Source organism: Aquila chrysaetos, chromosome 20 (genome assembly GCF_900496995.4).
Source record: "Aquila chrysaetos chrysaetos chromosome 20, bAquChr1.4, whole genome shotgun sequence".
NCBI lineage: Eukaryota > Metazoa > Chordata > Aves > Accipitriformes > Accipitridae > Aquila > Aquila chrysaetos.
Genome location: NC_044023.1, coordinates 5,391,985 through 5,411,898, shown reverse-complemented (window position 1 = coordinate 5,411,898; position 19,914 = coordinate 5,391,985). Strand labels below are relative to the sequence as shown.

Below are 19,914 nucleotides of genomic sequence, written 5' to 3'. Positions count from 1 at the left end.
TGTAGTCTGGGAGGGAAACAATGCTTTAGCCCAAGGAGAAGTTAAAAAGATGGGAGGAAGTGATGAGAGATGTTTGTGGCATCTACAGGCTGTTTGGACAGCAGAACTCACAGGAGATTTTAGAAATACAGATACAAAGCTTTGAGCCAGGAAGGAAGAGGGAGGCGTGTTTAGCCACTTTTTGAGGCGAGGATGCTATTTTCCATAAAGCAGAGTTTTGCATTGTGGCTGTGAGTACCAAGGTTTATTTTGTTTTGTCTTTGGATGGTGGGAGTTAAATGCTGGTCTCCTTGAAATACGTGGGATGTTAGTGACTAAGATAATAAAGGCAAGATTTCATCATAGACATTTTGAATTATCTCCACCCCAGCCTCTCCCAGCATACTGGCTGGGATGGTTCCCAGCCAGTTTCGTAGCAGACAGGTGCATCAGGCCATGGTACCTGCCTGATGAGCTCCTTGTGATACACAACCTTCTCGCGCTTGTTACTGTTAACTAACATTATGTTCTCCTGGGCTACAGAATACTGCCCATGAGCAATGGAGGAATCTCCTGGAAGATGAATCCCCAAGGGAGAGCTGCAGGGAACAACATTGCCCGCTGTGGAAGGTTTTACAAACCAGTTGTGGTTCATCACCATCCAGGAGATGAATATTTAGTGTTTGCTTCAGAGCAGCATCTCCAGATCCAACCATACAACTCCCTCTATCTCCCTTTCACAAAAGGGAGATAGAAAAAAAGGGAGTGCTGAGGTCTCACAGCTTCAGCTCTTCTGAACTGGTTCCCTTCTTGCCTGAAGTTGATCAGCATCATTCTCCCAAGAGCCTTGCAAAATGGGAGAGGAGGAAGAAACTAGCTTTCTTGCAGCCAGACAAGTTCACAAAACCCGGTTTGCTGGACTGGCTATAGAGGCTCCCCACACTTTTAGAGAAAAGGTTTTGCTCCTTTTCCCAATGCTGCTTTTCTTTCTTGGTCCTCCCTGGCTGAACCTTTTCCAAGACTTTGGTAACACATGGATTTTGTAGTCGGTGGAGTTATACCCCTTACCCTGTGCACGTAGGAGAATGTGTCACCCTGCAGACACTATCATACTCCACAGCTTATATCTCCCTTCCTCAGGAAACAGTACCTGATGGTGGGAATTTGCTCAGTTAGAAATAATCCCCAGGAGGGATTTGCAGTTGGCTGAGGGGGGTTTGCTAGAGGGAGGGCTGTGGCTCCTCTCTTCCCCATATAAGTGTCAGATGCAGCATCCTTATACTTGAGCTGTGTTTTCTGGAAGGACTCTGACTTTACCCTGTGCTTCTGCCCTAGTCACAGCATCTAGATTGTAAGTTCTGCTCAGGGCCTCTCATCACATCTCCGATCACTTGATGCTGGGGAACTGCTGGGAGCACTTGTGTCCCAAACCTCTCTTGGGAATTCAGCAGTCTCCTTGCCATGCAGGCACCAGCTGGGAGCAATCCACTGCTGCTCAGCTCTGCACCTAGACTGTATGCAAGCAATTTTAAACCCAGGGTGTGGACTAATTGAATATGCCTAAGAAAATTTAAGATTACTAAGAAAAACAAGTTTGTGTGCTGTGGAATACATCTCCAGCTTGAAACAGCTGAAGAGCTCCGCAATTCTCCCACAAAGCCCTGAGAGGTGCACAGATCTCCTGACAACGTCAAAGCACCCTGAGAGCCACAGTCCCTGCCTCCACCTCATCTCCCAGCAGAGCTGAGAGCATGGCACTCATGTTCAGAAACACCTCCTCTGCCTGCTGGTCTTCCAGGAGTCTGTATCAGTGCAAAAACCTCTGCCCACTGCTTTTCACTCCTGTGGAGCAAGTGGCTGTGCAAAGGAGTGACCAGGTCTGTCACCGCTGCCCCACGTCCTGTCCATTTGTGACTCCATGTCAAAGCACACCAGGGCTGCTGTGTGCATGGAAGCTGTTGCAGGTATATGGAAACTTGTCTGGGTAAACTTCAGTCCTATTGCTCGGCTGATTTCTAACCCTCTGCAGCTACAGTTCCAGTCATTCTCTGCCTTCTTCTGTCTCTTCTTTTGTGGTTTTTCTTTAATTTTCCCCTAATACTTCACATAATTCTGGTTGCTATGCAGTGTTTCCATGCTCAGCCATCTATAACAATCCCCCACCATGGGTGTGTGCAGCTTGGCTGCAGGGTGGATGCTTTGCTGATTAATTTGCCTTTTTTTGTATAGTTATTTTGGATGCTTGGAAATAAACTGAAAATAAACCCGTTACTAATACCTTCCCCCTCCTAGTAATTAACTTCAGCAAATTAATCTTTTTCAAAACCATCCTTTGTGTGGTCTAGACCAGGGTGCAGACAGTAATATAAACCATATGGCTTAATTTACTCTCCACTTTTGTTCTCACCAGTGCCATGTAGATGAGGAAGGCAGGTAGAGGGGAGCAAGGAAGTATCACAGTACAACTGCAGGTCAGAAACGGTACATTTGGACATCTAACATGGGTCCTGTGCTGGGTCCTCACAGAGCAATGAGGGGAATCTCAGAGGCTGCTTCCTCTGCCAGAAGCTGGAGAAAGGGAAGGACCCGAGTACTGTTCCCCCACATGCTGAACACACATCCCAGTCCCTGAACTGTTAAAAGGCGACTGTTTGCTGTTTCATAACCCTTTGGTAGTGCCTGAAAGGGAGAGCTGTACAGTTCTCAAAGCCCTTCCCACAGGTATGTTGTCACCTTAACTGCTATTCTGGTCTGTAAGCAGTAAGTTTCCAAAAATAATTGCCCAGCCTCTTGATTGCATTGTCCTCCCCTCCTTCCTGCCAATGGCCTGGCTGAGCAGGTCATGTTGTATTTGAGCAAGGAAGGTCATTCACCTGCCCAGGCTCCAGCTACACAGATGAAGAAATAATATGTTAATGTTGCTTCCCATTTTATGCAAACAAGCAGGCCCAAGGTTACCTCCTTCATACATACAGTTCCATAATTTCCCTACTTAAATGCGTCCACCATCAAAACTATTTTGTTAAATCATGCCACAGAGATTGAGAGCCTTGCAGGAATGAAAATGTGCTTTTAAAACAGAGATACTTCCTTAAGCTCCTGAACCTCAGAAGCAATTGTAAAGCCAGAGCCAATGAAAAGGAGAAATGCTCTTTAATGTAGTTTAAATGGTTGTTGTTTAGGGGTTGTTTTTCAAATGAGTGAAATCACCTACTGTAGAGGAAAAGCAGACTACAAAGATGTTAGATTATTCCAAAATTCAGATACCACCCACTGCAAAAGGACAGAGACTGCAGAGAGCACTGAATTACACCAATATATTCCCACTGAATGAGGAAGCAAGAATAACTGCTGTGAAGATCCCTTCCTGAAGATGGGAGATGCTGGGATGGTAGAACATGAATTGTGGATTTTAAGCACATCAGTTTCTGCCATTAGTATGATTATTTTCATCTTCAACTCCACCAATGTTTTAGAACAATGTTTTGGCATCACAAGAAATGTGACTAATATCTACTGGTAATAAAACAGGAGAGGACATCAGAGTAGCAACAAAGAAAACATAGGTACAAATCAGTAGATGCTATGGCTTGCATTTAGTTGTATGGAGTTTAAAACATTAAAATGTTAATTGCAGCACACAGGGTGCTGAGGAAACCCCTCTAGTACAACAGGCTCTGGATAGTGGATGGTGGGCAATGGCTGCAGGGCTCCAGGTGGGATGCAACAATGGATACCAGTGGAGTGTCAGGAAAGCAGCAGCTCCTGGTGACACTAACACTTCATTGCCTGAACAAGCAGTCATGTGTATCACCAGGCAGTTTCACATCATGCATTCCCTCAGGATTATGCTACTAAGAAGGAAGCATTACTACTAATAAATAAAAAGTGAAATCACCATGAATCCCTACATATGGGCTGCTTAAATCAAAGAATTTGCAGTGGTTACAGGTGTTCTAACAAACAAAGGATTAGCTCCCGCATGAAGAACAAAGAAGAGAATGGAAAGCATAGGGAAAAGCAAAGAGAAAAGCTAGCTATCTTGTTTTATAGCCATAGATTAATAGTAAAGCCTGGCTGAGTTTACAGAATGAAGAAGCAAATGTAGGTCTTACCAGCATTAATATGAGAAGCACACTAAATTCTCTTCCCAAACCTTGATAATCCACCCATAGTCCTTCTGCCTGTTATATCTCTGCTCAAAACTAAAAAGTCTTTTATTAGTAGTAATTTAATTGCACATATCCTTCTCCCTTCCCAAAACAAACTCCTTCCTTTGCCATCCTCATCTGTGAGGATAAATTTCAAGATAAACAATTAAAGTGCAGTTGTGAAACCAGCAAAAGAGAAAAACCTTGCTGTCTCTAGCTGCTCTATAACCATCCTACCTATCAGCATCATTCATACACAGCCCACAGTCACAGTAAAGCCCCAGGGTCTTCATCAAACAGTCAGAGTAGAAGCCAACAGCTTCAACCACAGGGAGAAGAGCAGGGACTGAGAAGTAGTCCCTCACTTCTCCATCAATAGCAAATACCTGCTGCTCTTAAAGGGGCAAGGAACTAGGAGCCAAGAGGAGCCCAGGACCAGCAGGGCAGGGGTCTCACCAGTCAGTGCTCATACCACAACACCTGAGTCACAGGAGCCAGGCAGGCTGAAGGACAGCAGTCAGCATCAACAAAAAAGCCAGATCATCAGGCAAACTCACAGTGCTAAGGCAAGGCAGAGCCAAAGTTCAGCTAGGAAACACATCTACAGACCCCATTCAGTAGCACCAACCAGAATTTGATATAGCCCAAGACTAAGTGTCCAGGGTTGAGTTTAAATAGAGCTCCTGTGCCAATGGGCAACAGGGTGTGAGTGGAAGCCCCAGGTGAGGCTAGTCAGGGCCATTAAGGCCCACTAGGGCCCTGACATCTGCAGCCCAACACAGGGGGAGTGTTATCTCACAGAGGAAACCCCCCTTGTACGGAGTGGTATCAAAGTTAATTCCCCAGGAGAAAGCTTACTGTAGCATTGGAAAGGATGTTTTGGCAGAGGAGTAGTGACGAAAACCTATTCACATTGGTCATGGATCATGTCATCTTCTCTGCCCCACAGCTAATGACGGAAAAGCAGAGCTGGCTATAGGCAAAAGCAAAGAAAACGCCAGCCTCCCCCGGCTCTATGACCCAGCTTCTCTCTTGGCAGAAGGAGGTTGCCTTGTCTCTTTGGAGTAGCATAAAAGTCAGTTGTGCCTCCAATAAGGACAAGCCAAGAGCTGTCTGCTGGAAAGACGTAACCCCTTGGTGTCTTCTCCTTGTAGCTTCCAAAGCACAGCTGGGAGCAGGGTAGTCCTGACCCACCACTGGGTTTATTTTCCACTAAGGTAGGTGAGGAAGTGATTTTTTACTCTGTGGTCTCCTCTTGTCCTAGGTGAGTGAAATGTCCCGGGATGCAGAAAGCTCATGCTGGCTAGGAAAGGGCCAGTGCATTGTGGGGGTGGATGTTGTTGTGCTCACCTTGCTGCACCTGCTGTAAGCAGGTGGCTTGGAAGGAGGGGTTAAAAAGAGTGAGCTGAACCTAGGAGGGAGCATGAAGGTATCTGGTTTCTCAGGCTGGGCTTAGAAGCAAACAAGAATCTGGTAGTGCCTTATTGTAAGACTGTATTTTGCTTCCTTACTTCTCAGTTGTACCACAGTATGCAGTTCTGGCTAAGCAAAGCAAGAAGGAAGCTATAGAACTTCAAAATGTTTTTGACTTTGCTGTGAATTTACAGGTAATTCAGTGATGTGCTTGTGTGTGCTGGAGCTGTGGGTTTAGCTTTGTCCCCCTTCGTGGGAGGTCTGAGCACTGCAGGTCTGTGTGGGCTTCACTGCTGGCCTCAGTCCTTGTAGGAGGTGGCTAAGCAGGGTGAGCCTTGCCTTAGCCAGGTATCCTGCTGGGGGGATTGCCAGGAGCAGCTGTGTGACCTTTTCTAATAAGGTGTTGCCTTGGTTTAGTTCTTAAACTTGTAACTTTTGTTTCTTTAAATATACCGCTGCTGCTCCTATGAGGAAAGCACCCTGTCTTGCCCTCACTTCCTCCTGTTACTCTGTATACATCTTTGTTATTCCCTTTCCTGACTTGAAATTGTAAACTCTTCCACCTTCCTCTAGAAGAGGTGGTGCCTTGTTTTACCATCCAGCTGCCTGTTCCGGGTGGCTGTACCCAGTTCTATCACACAGTGTTTGAGAATGAGGTGTTGAAGGCTGAAGAGCATTTCAAGTGAGCAGCGCTGTGCTGAGTTATGCAATGGCATTACAGCATTGCAATACTGTAATCCCTCCCAAAGCAGCTCAACTTAGAGTTAAGAAAACAAAATAAATACCTGCTCCCCCAGCAGAGAGATCTTGCTCTGTAATGACACTGAATCTCTTCTGGATTGGGCTAGTGCAGACCCTAACATGCAGAGGAAGTGTTCGACTTGTTTCATGTAATGAGGATCGCCTTTAAACTTGTCCATAGCGAAACTCGCTTGTTTCTGTTCTCCAGTGTCTGGTTCTTAGCCCCTTCTAGTGGGGAAAGGAGAAGGCTGCAGACTGAGTGTTGAGTTGCAAGTGAAATCCAAGCTGAATATCATGATGCTGGTTAAATGTCCATGAAGCTGAACCACCATAAACTTAACAGGCTCCCTGGTAACTCCATGACCAAGTCCTTCAGCACAAAGCTTAATGTTACATTAAGTGTGATGTTAGAAATAGAGTGAACTTCTGTTTCTGATTTATTTTTTTTTTTAATTTCCTTGTCTCTGCTTGACTGCTTGAGTCCTTCTCTGAGGATGGAAACAGCTTGGCAGTGCCTGCAGGTTTCCCATCCTGCAGTTTGGATGTGCCTGCTGTGAGTGAGGGACTGGCTGAAGTGCGTTCCTTTCTTCCACAGTGGGACAGTGCAGCAGCAAGCAAAGGGAACAGTGAACAGCATCCAGAGCAAGCACCAAATGAAGAAATGGGGAAAAACAGAGACAAGTAAAGGCATGTGGAAAAGGAAGCAACACAGATGTGGTTAAGCAGGTGAATGGCGGTGTGATGCAGAGCGCTGTGTAGCACTGCTGGCCAGGGAAGGTCTCCAGGAAACATGAGTAGTGTCATCATGGCACACTGATGACTATGCCTCCTCCATGTCAGGTAAAGTAACACAGATTAGACCCAAAACTTGAAAGAGAAGGATCTAAGAAAGGGCATGTCCACCAGCAGTAGGGATTGTACTGTAGCAATTGTAATGCTGTCACTAGAGTACTTGAGAAACAATTGCTGTGATTTATGGTCCCATCAAGCCGACACACTTGTCCCTGTGAGGTTTGTGATTTATTAATTGCTTTGAATGGGGTGTCAGATGCTGACTCCCAGCTGCTTGGGTTGTAGAAATTCAGACCTGCTCCAGACCACAGACAGTCGTCTGTGGACTGCACCTTGATAGTATCTGCTCTGTTTCCAAGCATTCCATCACAGGCTTTCCATTTCCAGAACTCTTGGACAGACCTTAGAATGGAAGAATCCAGAGGTATTCTAGTGTCAGGGCACTGAAGGCAAAGCCAAGTTATCCTCCTGCTGGGATATGTATTTTTCTCCTGCACTAGAGACAGCCTTCGCAGAGCCTTGTCTGCTGTGGCAGGGTGAGTAGGTTCAGGAGATGCTTCTGTAACTTTCACAAAGTTTTTGCAAGGGCATTTCAAGTCCCTACATGTTTTGTGGATTACACATTTCGGAGCATTTATTCAGATGTGCGAAGACCTTCCCAAACCCTGCCTTCCACCTCTTTTTTTTTAAAGACCATGTTGTGGGAAAGAGGGCCCAGAGTATCTAGAGCAGTGCTCACCTCCCAGTCAGGACACTAAGCATCAGTGCAGCAGTTAGTTGATGGACGCTTTTGGCTGGACACAAAACCGAGGACTGGTGGCTCTATGTATTGAGACCTAACTTGAAGCTCTGCTCAGAAAAGCTGTGAAATGTAACACTTTGAAAGTGCCTTTTCCAAGTGGCATAAAACTTTGTAAATTGTGCTCTGCTGGACAAGAATGACATAGCCAAGTGCAGAAGTGCTCATGGTTATGAGAGAATCAATTAAGGCATGTTGATGAATAATGCATGTGCAGCTTGGGAGGGATGGATGACATCGGTTCTATTTTTGTATTGGTAATTGAGAGTGATTCTAGGATAGAAAAAAGCACAAAGAGAAGATGGGGAACTTTGGGGGAGATTCTGGTTGGAGCGTCAGAAGCTGGAGGCTAACCAGCAACACTTCCTGTCCATTAAGCTGTAAAAACCTCAGGAAGGGGAATTGTATTAATGTCCTCTACAGCTCCTAATCCATGTAACTGATACTACCCAAGAACCCAATTCAGACTGTAAATAATATGAGCATTTAAAGAGAGAGAAGCTGAAGCTGTTGCTTTGAAATCTCATGGCCTTTCCTGTGCTAAGATATCTGCCTTGGTCTTTTGGGCCCCAATAGTAGGCTATTGGTCTGCTCTGTTTATCCCTAGAGATGAGGGTCTGCTGTTCCTTGGATGTGCAGGGATCCCTAAAGGAGAGCTGGTGCAGTGGGCTGCTGGAGGAAGCCTGGGACCCTGGCAGGAAATAATTTGTTGCTACTCACATGTTCCAAAGTTCCCCGCATACTGGTGTGCAGCTGTGTCATGAGAAGACCAGCTCAAAATTAACTGCTCTTACGGGTCTCCCCTTGGGCCTGTGCACTGGCTGGGTTGGCAAAAGCCAGGGATTCTGTGTCAACTCTGAGACTGGCATACTGCTGCAGGCTAGAGCAGGAGCCTGGCAAAGGAGGAGGGGTGCTCTGCATTCCTTTGCTTTGGTATTTCCTAACACCCAGCTAAGGGAATTTCCCCATGCTTGGGTGCTTGCCCAGCTCAGAGCTAAGCCTGCTGCAGGTGCCCAGTAGTATTCACTCAAGGCAAAGGATATGAGGGAAGGGCAGAGGGCTCACTGCTGTGGTGAGCAATCAGCCTCTGGTCCGAGGAACCATGTCAATTTTTTGTCTGTATAGCACTTCTGGTGATGGTTGATGCATGTGTGAAAGGCTGTGAAGGGATTGGGAGGGTTATGCGGACGGTTGTTTCACTCAAGTTGGGTGGGAACCACTGAACCCACCTGGAAGATTTCAGACCGCTTCTTAATTTGCTTGCTCTGGGAGGGGTCAATCCTTCAACCTAATCTTCCACAGTAGTGGTAAAGGACAGCTGGTAACTGTTTTAGGAGCCAGAGCTGCCATGTGTGGTGGGACTTGAGGGTACTTTTGTTTCCTTGAGGAATAACACCTGAGCTTTCCATCCCAGTTCTATCTGGATGGTGTAACTCCAGCCTTAGTGTTGCAAACCAGCAGTAATAACCTGTGCTTGCTGCTTGGACTGAATGTTGGCGGTGGTGAGAGTTCCTGGTGGCATCTGCTTCAGGGTGGTGAATGTGGGTGTCCTGAGGCTGCCCTGTGAGCTACCTGCTGAGAAAGCATGAATGATGTGGAACTGTGTGGTGGGGGCAAACACTGCAGTGGGACTGCGTGGGCAGCTCGCCTGTGCCAAACCCAGCCCAACACGTCCACTGGACAACGTGGATGTCTGACTGCAAAGTTTCATTGACTTTGAAAGATAGTGGTCATACACCTATAGAAGCCAAGAATAATTTTCTAGGTCTGTTTTAGCTGCCTTGGTTAACTTCATAGAAATAAGGAGAAGGTGCTAGCTGCTGAAGTGCTTACAGGAGTGGCCCTTGAAGAGACCATGCTTAGCTGGACTGTGCTTGTCAATGCTACTGTGGAGCAAATGCCTGAAGAGTGACATTTTTTTAATGTTGTAAAGTGGAATAAAAGCTAATAAGAACTCCCCACTGCTCTGCTGGGGGCTCCTCTGCCTGCTTTGACTTGTACTTGTTCCACTCTGCCTCTGAGGCCTCTGCTGTCATCCCTCTCTCTGAATGTCTCCTCTGTGTGACAGGCTGGGGCGGGGAAGGAAAACCTGGAATTTCATGTCAGTTTTAACAGAAGAAGGTCCCATGGAGGATTTGGATGTGTCTAGGTGGGGAGGAAGGTGAAGGCTTTCTGTGATACCTCATGCCCTTGCGAAGTTCCTAGGGGCACACCATGTGTGAGATGGCTCTGTGGTGTTATGGTCCTTTTATTCTGGGCCAGCTCTGACTTCCCTGAAATCCAGGAGATCCCTGAAGGACTAAGGGTTGAGTTACAGTGATCGTGCCCAGGCTGCCACTACATATCCGCAGTCAGATACCAGACTCGTACTTTTATTTTTCATGCTCTGGATATTGGAGTACTGGCCTGGGGAACCAGACAGGCACTTTCACTGCTGGTCTTGTTCTTTTTCTTCCCTTTAACAAAAGGAAACACCAGGCTCCTGCTGTTGTACAGGATGAGCAGCATGCTCTCGGTGCGATGTCAGCAGCGTGTCCTGGCAGCGATGAAGGCTATCGGCATGCTGGGCTCTGTCTGCCTGTGGGACCATGGCCGGCCGGCGGAGGTGAGTGATGAGCTCCCCTTTCACTCAGCAGATCACATCTGAAATGCTGTGCGTGGTTTTGGACACACACACAGCCCCAAATATGTGAAAGAGGTGAATTTGAGCTAGTCCTGTGGAGGCTGTGAAAAGGTTGGGGCATGACAGGCTGAGGGGAAGCGGGTGGGCTGAGCTGGAGAAGGGTTTGGGTGGGTTCCATGGTGGTTGCCCAGTACCTGGGGAGGTGGCAGAGCCAGGTTCGTGGCAGGAGAATGAGAAACAGTGGTTGGAAATGTAAACGGGTCATCTTGTGCCGGACTGGCTGTGAGGGGAAAGTTCTCTCCTGTGAAGAAGTCCAGTGCTGGAGGGGGGGCTCAGAGGTGGATGGAATTTCATACGTGGAGGGTTTTAAGACCTGACAGGACAAGGCCCGGAACGCAGCTCTCTATTGTCCTTGCCTTGAGGTGGAAAGGCTGGAGGAGAGACACCCCCCCCCCCCCCCCCGAGGCCCCTCAACCTTAATTACCATGGTACCCTGTGGCTAATTAACAGCATGTCGCGGCGCGGGGGGGGTAACTCTCCTCACAGCCGGTGGCACCGGCAGAAGCAGCCCAGGCTCCCGCCGGTGAGCCAGGCGGCCGGGGAGGCTCCCGCCGTTACCCGCTCCAGCCCCTAGGTGGGCTCCCCGCCCCGTACGCCGGCACCGTCGGCCCCGCTCCCGGGCCTGCCCGGGCGGCGGATGGGGCCCGCGGGACTCCGGCGGGCGGGCGGGCTCTGGCGGCGCGGAGCAGCCCCGTCCCGCGGCCAGCGGGGGACCCTGACGGCCGCCGGGGGGAGCGGGGCCCCCTCAGGGCCGGGGCGCCCCGTCCCCGCCGCGCCGCGCGGCTCCCGCCGCCTTCCCGCCCTCTGGGGCCGGGGGGGAACCTTTCTCCGCCCTGCGGAACCTTTGCGGCGGAGGCGCTTGTTGCTGCCCGGGGGATCCAGCGGGGGGTTGGGGGGGGGAAGCCGGACGCTGGGTGATGCGGCCCCCGAGCGGCGGCTGAGCGCCGAGGCCGGGACGGAGGCGGGCGGGCGGCCGCCAGCTCCCGGGGCCCGCCGCGGCCCGCAGCCCCCCCGCCCCCCGCCGAGGTGAGAGCTCAGCGGTGAAGGCGCGGCGGGGGTGCCGCCTCCACAATGGGAGCGGGCCGGGAAGGGGCGCGCCGGCGGAGGCCCGCGGCCGCCCGCCCCGCCCCGCCGGGGGTGTGTGGGGAGAGGCGTGGGGCGACGGCCGCCCGGCCCCGGGTGGGGGGGGGGGGCTATGGCGGTCGGCGAGCGGACACCCGGGTCGGGGCGGAGGGCGGGTGGCGGGGCAACGGCTGCCGGGCCCGGGGGGGGGGGGGGGGCCGGGGGGGGCAATGGCCACCGGGTCTGAGGGGGCCGGGGGCGGGAGGGCGGCGGGGCAAAGGCTCGGGCCCCTTGGGCGAGCGGCGGGGGAGCGCCGCCGGGGCGGGGGGGGGGGGGGGGGGGCGGCGGCAGTAGTGTGAGGGAACCGGGGGCTGCGCGGCTGCCGGGCTGGGCCCAGGTCTGAGTGTGGGGGCTCGGGTCGGGCTGAGACCCGGGGACCGCCGGGGTTCGGGGCCGGTAGGGCAGCGCGGCTCGCCTCCCTCAGCATCCCGCCGCGTTTCGGGGCCTAAGCGAGTTTCTGATTTTGGGGGGCGTGGGCGGGCAGCCTGGGGGGGGGGGGCTGTACCTGCCTCCCGTGGGGTGTCGTGGCTCCTAGGGTGTCGGCCCGTGCTGGAAGGGGGGGGTGCTAAGCCAGAGGGGCCTGACAGAGTCCGGCTGTGCCTGGGAACAGTCGTTGTCACGCTCCTGCTGTGACTGAACAGCACTGATCTGTAGGACCGGTAAACAGACATGCAAAGTAATAATTTAGCGTCTGTGAGACTTGTTGGTGAGCTTTGGAGGGAGAAGGCTCGGTGTGTTGAGCTGTTACCTCTTCTCGTTTGATCCTGTCTCACTGCTTTTTAACTTGCTCCCTCCATGGAATAGTTTATGGGCTACTTTTGCTGGTGGTTACATTGGTGGCTGGACTTTTCGGTGCTCATGTTTGAGAGACACTCGTAAACTCTGTTGATTTCCCCTCCTGCCCCTTCACTGATTTGTACAAAACTGGTGCTTTAAAAAGTTCGTAGTACATCACTTTAGTCTATAAGCAGGTGAGGAATTTTTATTGGAAAAAAAAATATCTTTAGAAGGAGATAACAGAGCTCTTTCTTCCTCTTTTTTATGCTAATAAGATGCTAATGATTACATCTGCTTGTGTTTTTAACTTTCTTAATCCAAGCATCGTGCCTAGTGAATAATCACTTAGCCCGTAGGAAATTGCTGCAGAAACTTCTGTATTGGTTTAAGATCTTCCTGCTGCCTGATCGAAGGTGGTAACTCCCCTCCCCTCCCTGACTTAGAGTAATGGACCTTGTAAGCACTCTCTGTCTGCTTCAATGCAAAATCAATTAGTTTAGAATAAACAGCCTTTGTTTTGGTAGTTCTGCTCTAGGGGCAGTAGCACCCAGCAGAGGGATGAAAACAAAACAGCCTGCTTAGACCACTGCAGGTGCTTCTAATGGGAGTTCTGGCCTGGCCTTGGTTTGCTAAGTGAGGCTTCTTTCCCCAGGTGTGAAGCTATACATCCTGAATATACAGAGTGAACAATGTAGCTTCTCATCCTGGGACCGTATCAGCATCAGAATACAGGGGTTGTTCATTAACGGTAGGTGCTGAATGTGAAATTTCCAAGAAAAATGCAGTTGCTGCTTTAAGGAAGAGCTGTTGTGGATGTGTGATGTTTTCTGGATTAATACTGCCTCGGACTGAATACCACCTTCTCCCCCACACCGCAAAAAAGCTGAATGTTTAGTCACTGTGTTCCACTTGTACTACACCCGGGTAACTGGTAACTTCTGCATCCCTAAAATCTCTTGAAATTCCAGTTTCGATATTTGAGAGTTTTGCAGATCCTGGATGGGAATGTCTTGTGTTCTTTTGAGAAGAACAACTAAACAATGTGTTTTCTGTCTCGTCTCAATAGTAGTTGCATTTTAATGAAGATTTGAAAGGTATGATCTGGCATAGAAAATTTTAACAAGCCATTATAGTGTTCTCCGGATCCAAGTTGATGTCATGGAATAGTTCAGGTTGGAAAGAACCTCAGGAGGTGTCTAGTCCAACCTGCTGCTCAAAATGGGATCAACACCAAGTTCAGATCAGGGCTTTGTTCATTCAGGTCTTAAACCCTCCAAAGGCAAAGATTCATCCCTATCTGTGTCCCTGTTCCAGTGCTTGACTGTCCTCACAGGGAAAAACCTTTTCTTTATGTCAGGGCATAACCTCCGTTGTTGCACTTTGTCTCATGTCTTCCTGCTGCACGCCTCTGTGCAAAGCCTGTGCACAGCATTCTATTTTCTTGATAGCCTCTGCATAGGTATGGGAGATCTGCTGTCAACTCCCCAAAGCCTTTTCTTCTCCAGTCTGGACAACCCCATCTCTCACAGCCTCTCTTCACACAGCAAGTGCTCTAGCCCCTTGAGCTTCTTGGTAGCTCTCCACTGAACTAATTCTGGTTTATCTGTGTCTTTCTTGTACTGGGGGTGTCCAAAACTGCTCATGATGTTTCAGATGGGTGTGAAAAGTGCCAGGTGAAAGGGAGCGATCGCTTCCCTTGATCAGGCAGGCTATGCCCCTGCTGATACAGCCCAGCGTGCTGTTAGCTTGCATCACTGCCAGGGCGCACTGCTGACTCATGTTCAGCCTGCTGTTCACCGTGTGTTACATTTTATGTTTGTGTGTACATATACATGTATGTGCATGTATGTATTTGTATACACACACACAACCGTTGTCTCATCCTCCTGCCATGCATGTCTGAAAGAGCCTCGTTAATGCGTATGTGTGTATACATATATGTGTGTATACATACACACGTGCGTCGAATTATACCTTGTGCAGTATTGAACAGTAGTTCTTCCATCCTTTCCCACATATGCCAGTTGTTGCTAGTGGTGACTGTTGACTACCTGGCCTTTCCAAACTCTTTTACTGTTGCACATACCCTGACTGGTTGTGCCTCCCAGCCAGCAGGTCTGCCTGTTGTGTTGCCTTGACTTTGTTCTTCAAAATTTCATCGTTTCAAATACCTCTTTGAGATGTATCCAGTTACTAGGCTAGGAAGGGAGAGGCAGTGGAGTGAGGCTTTTCCCATGAGGATTGAGTTGAATCCCATTTGATCAAATGCAAATCCAGAATGTAGTAATGTAGGAAGTGTGTTCAAATAGTGTTGTTGATGGGTATGAGTTACATTTAGAAGCAATATTTTTAAGAATGCAGTTAGTTGCAGTGCAACTAGGTTCATGTAATTTTTTTGAACTTGTTTCCTTCAGGTGCTTAGAAGTTTTTGGGAGATAAAACCCTGTAGGATAAATATTCTCTGCTAACAAAGTTTCTTATTTTAAACTTAATTCTGGAGAACTTAGTTCCTGCAGAAGTTAAGTACCGTTTGATATTCCTAGATACTTGGTACAGATATAATTTGAGATGTGTGTTTTCTGTTTACACAAACGAATTTCTACATAACATTTTCCTGATTATCAAGTATGTTGAGTTAATTGCAATGAGCATTCTTTGAAACAAACCCAGCTGTAAGACAGGAATTTGTTGTGTTTAAGCAATATTTTTAGCTATATAAAAATAAAAGAATTTATAGAGAGCTGTGGTTTCCCCTGCCCCCAAATTGGTGTTTATTAAGTACTTGCTCCAACACAGAAGAAGTAGAAATCAATATTTAGGTTCCAACTTTTAGAATAGCATGTGTAGAATCTGATATTTAGGTAATTTGAAACAATGAATGAAAAATTCATTTCTTGTTAACTTCTAGAAACCTTAAGTTTAGTTTCTAGGGTTTTATGCTTATTAAGAAACAGAATCTTAAAGATGAAGGGGAATGATAAAGTAACACCATTTGTTGTTTGAGAAGGGGGTAGAATTAGTTGATGAAATCAAGTGTCATTACATACTGTGAGGAAGCAGAAGGTGGAATTAAAGGTAGCCATGAGAGGGGAAAAAATTGTTGAAGAGGCACCTTTAGAAGCTGGTTGGACTTCTGAGAATATGGTGGTGGTGTTTTGTTGTTTTGGGATTATTTTTAAGTTAGTTCTTTTAAACTAGCTAGCTGGTGACTTCTCATTCTAAGTCATACTAAGAAAGTTACTGATCAATATTTTGTATGTGATAATGAGCAAATGCTAATTGCACATATTTGCTAACAAAATTAGTATATCCGAAGTTGAAACAAGTTTGGGGAAAAAAAAAAGTGTGTGTAAAAGTATATATTGCTTTCAGCCATACAGATATAAAGCTTATCAAGAATTGTTGCTTTGAAAAATACCTCGAAGTACAGAAAATAGGCTTTTAGAAATTCTTTAAGGTCAGACATACCATTGACTCAATTTTGTGTCTGAAGAGAAATAGCAGAATGTCAGTTTGGTCCTGCAAGTGAGACTGATTCGGTGCTATTGTAATCTCAGAGCAGCTGTGATAATTTAAATCTTGTTCTTGCTCACTGGTAATGCTGGAGTTGAGGTCAGTCTGATACGTCTAAAAATCTTGTGGCATCTTGAACGTAACTAGAACTCACTTGAAGGGGGGAAAAAAAAACTATCACTGAAATTTAATAACTGTGTTTTCAGTGTGCTCTAAAATGTGCAAGTAGGAGCAGTGTTTTGAACCACTCTGTGGTGACCTGTCAGCTTGTCCCAAAGCTGCTATTCTGCAGGTGTATCTGCAAGTTTGAATGCAGAAACAAAGAAAGGAAGAATGAACCAACTCTAGATATTAGTGAGAGTTGGTTATTCAAACATCAGAAAGATGTAAAGGCTGGTGTGCACCTGTCTGGAGAAGGTATTGATTCTGTGCTCAAGAAAAGTGCTGAATAACTTCATGACTGAAGATATCATTCAAGGATTCAGAAATCTTAAGGGGAAGACTTTTAGCCAGTTGCTTCAAAATGAGGCTGAAGAAATCTGTTAGATGCTATCAGTGTAGTTTGTAGTATAAATATGGAGTACAGTGTTCAGACCTTATAAACAGTGCCTTCTACAACTGTCCTAAATCCTAGGAAGAGTTTTTCAGCTGCAAAGTGCAGTTACCATTAGCTTCTTGAACACCTATTTGAAAAGGAGGAGAGTTGATGAGATGAACCAGCTCCTTATCCATATCTGCTGATATGACTTGATGTGACTCTGTCCTCCTCCTCCTCTACATGTGCACACACAATGGTACTGGTAGAAGCCTTAGTAGATGCAATACGCTGGCACAAAGCACTTTCTACTGCTACAACTGAAATTTCTAGGATTAAGCACATTAACAGAAGCTCTCTTCTGCCACTGTAATTGGTTCTACACTGGTGGACTTTTGCTGACAGTTAAGTAGAAAATCTAAGTTGGAAAAGCTCAATATACCCACATGCTTTCTTGTGTTACAGATATATCAAAACTTATACTGAACATGAGGAGGACTTTGATCGAGGCCTAACGTGCAAAACAATGCAGTTTACATAACAAGAGCCTTAAGAGAGGCACTAAACTTACAAAAACAATTAAAGAGGTTTTGTAGTGATTTGGCAGATTACAGGCAGGTAACTTTACTGTGGCATTTTCTGTGGAAAGCTAGCTTGATCTAATTAACAAAGAACTGGAGCTATTAAGGGGCAGAATTGATTAACAGAAACTACAGGACCTTTCTGTTACTTAGCCAATATGGCTGATCAGGTGCAAAGAGTTTGTAGGGCAAGCACAATGTGGGAAATAATTGAAACATGGTGGAGGTAGCAATAATCTTGACTTGTTCTTTCTTCCTTTGGCATGAAATTTTTTACTTAAATTTTTTGCTTGCAAAGAAAGCTTTTCTAGCCCTTCAGAACCATGGAAATAATGTTTTAGAGACATGATAATTCATCAAAGATTTTCTCCAGTCTCTGAGAAACTCAGTCTTATCCAGGATATCAGCATCAAGTAAGTGTGGGTTATTATATTTGGAGTTGTTGAATTCAGAATAAATAGGTTGTTAAAGTGTATTGATTTCATGTGAATTGCTCTAGCTGTGTGTTGTACCCAAAGGCTAATAAAACAACCACCAACCAACCAAACCCCAAACCAAACAAAATCTATGAACCTGACAAAGCCTGGAAAGGAGTTGTGTGGTGGAGGTGCTCGCACAGCCTGCTGAGTCAACTTGGAAAACGGGGTGTTACTCAAAAAGGAATTGATTGAGGAGGGCTGGTGGTAGGATTTACTCAAAATTAGTGAAATAAAGGAAACTGCTACATGGCTGGTGAGTGCCAGTGCTCTGGAAGATCAAAAAATTGTAATTAAAGCTCTTGTATCAAACATATATTTACATATGGGATTTGTGTGATAATTATACTCCCATGCCTCCTCTAATGATAATCAATGAGGGTGGTGTTGAAAAGTGAATCTTTTTCAACAGTTACGGTTTCATGTATGGTCAGTGAGTCAAAACCTAGATTAAAAATAGTAGATGTGGGAAACAGAATATGAATGGAGGATTTTTCAGGGATTTATAGTAGGTCCAGGGCTTTGTAGTATTTTTATCAGTAGCCCAGAAGAAAACATGAAATTAGAGCTGATCAAATTTAGTTGATTATGTAAAGGTTGCCCTGAGTGGTGAAGCATGAAGAAGGAATGGCAGCTGTACAGTGTCCTTTGAATTGTTTGGGTAACTGAGTCTAATATGGCCAAATATGTTTTTATAGACCTGCAGCACAGTTATGCACGTTGTAGGAAAGACTGGAAGCTGTAGGTCTAGAATAAAGAATTGTGCTTCCAGAAACCAGTGACCTTGGAAAGGATGGCAGGAGCAGAGCAGATGTATGGCAATATGTGAGTCTTCAGAGTAATACTGTAGATATGAGGGCTACTAAAGTAAGCTAATCACTTTTTTAATACTAATGTACATCCATAATAACAGGAAATTCAGAATAAGGATAGAGAGGTAAAATCAGTTGGGGAATATTTTGACCAGGTTTTAAGATAGTGTTTTTAAAGAAATGTTCAAAAGCAATGAAGATGATGTAGTCACTCATTATAAAACTTTTTCTCAAAGTGCCCCATTGGTTTAGCTTATTGTGAGGTATTTAAAAGTTTCTTAGTTTTCTTTGAGCAAAATAGGCTGTGTACTAAAAGGCTCTTTAATTTAGTGGAAAAAGATATGATAGCAGCCAGTGCCTGGAAGTTAAAAAGATTATTTCAAATTAGGAAAAATGCACAGATTGTTAACAATGAATGTGATTAACTACTGAAGGCATTAGGAAGATGCTTGTAACTATTAAAGGAAATTAGGATGTCTCCATCTCTCGAAGTCATCAAGTCAGGTTGAAGTATCATTTGAAAGATATGCATGAGGAGTATTTGCACACGTACACTGTACATGTACTTGTAAACGTACGAGTGTGCATGCCACCATACAAGTACAGGAGTATTTGGACATGCCAAACAGATCTTGCCCAGTTGTGTTCAGAGTAGGTTTCTCTTCTTGCCCAAACTGTAGTTAGTCAAATGATCTGATTATGATAGTTGTTCATTTATAGCACCCCTTTAAATCTATTAAATATACATTTGCTGTCAAGGGAATAAATGTGCTTGTGTGAACCATGTACTTAAATGAAATCAAATGTTTGTGATCTCTTTTTTTGGGAAGCACTGTCGTTTTTGATGATGGGGAAGGACAGGGATGGCTGTTTCATTTCCTGAACAAACTGGAATATCTGCCCCAGTCTTTTTCTTCAAAAATTTGATAACATGTTCTTAAGAAGTCTACTCACTAGTAGTGAGAGGTAAACTTTATATTGTCAGTGTTGGGGGCTAAGTCATTACATTCTGTAAAAATTTTTCATTGGGGGAAGAAATTGCATGTGCTCATGGTGGCAGAGGTAGTTTTGAGCGTGACTGCATAAGGATGCAGTGTCTTGTGTTTCTCTGCTAGTATGAAATCAGTGTGTTTCTTGTCCACCAAAAGGAATGGTTTCTGTTGTGTCCTATCTGCCAAAGTGGTGAAGGACGTAGAGAGGGAAAAAAAAAAAAAGCTGTGAGTCCTCTCCTGCCATGGCCATTATGGAGGTGATTGATTTGGCTGTGGATTCTCAGTTGCTCATCAGGACAGTTGGTTTGGGATGTTTTCCTAAATCCTTCTGGGATTGTGATGGGAACATGTCCGATCATGACAGCAGCTTAGTCCTGGTAGGCACCTTTCCAGACATCTTGATCTTTTCCCCCATCACAGGACGAGTGCATGCCAGTCATGTGATGGAGGAAGGGCCGTGGGAAGTACAGCCTGCAGGAGATAGATGCTTTCCTTGTGGCAGATTGCTGCTAGATGGCCTTTTCCCCAGGTGCTCCCTTGACTTCGGT

At 46.4% G+C, this 19,914-nt stretch overlaps 1 protein-coding gene and 1 long non-coding RNA gene across 4 annotated transcripts in view; both read left to right on the top strand.

Moving 5' to 3' along the window:
- Positions 1-5,654: 5,654 nt before the first annotated feature.
- LOC121232474 lies at positions 5,655-7,144 on the top strand. Its single transcript, XR_005930955.1, has 2 exons — positions 5,655-5,737; positions 6,880-7,144. It is a non-coding gene; the product is annotated as an uncharacterized LOC121232474 (long non-coding RNA).
- Positions 7,145-11,448: 4,304 nt separating this feature from the next.
- RAD54L2 (RAD54 like 2) overlaps positions 11,449-19,914 on the top strand; it is a 72,159-nt gene continuing 63,693 nt past the window's right edge. For all 3 annotated transcript variants that reach the window (XM_030043871.2, XM_030043867.2, XM_030043868.2), the window contains exon 1: positions 11,449-11,584. The gene's annotated coding sequence lies outside the window, so the exon portion shown is untranslated. The remainder of the gene's footprint in view (positions 11,585-19,914) is intronic.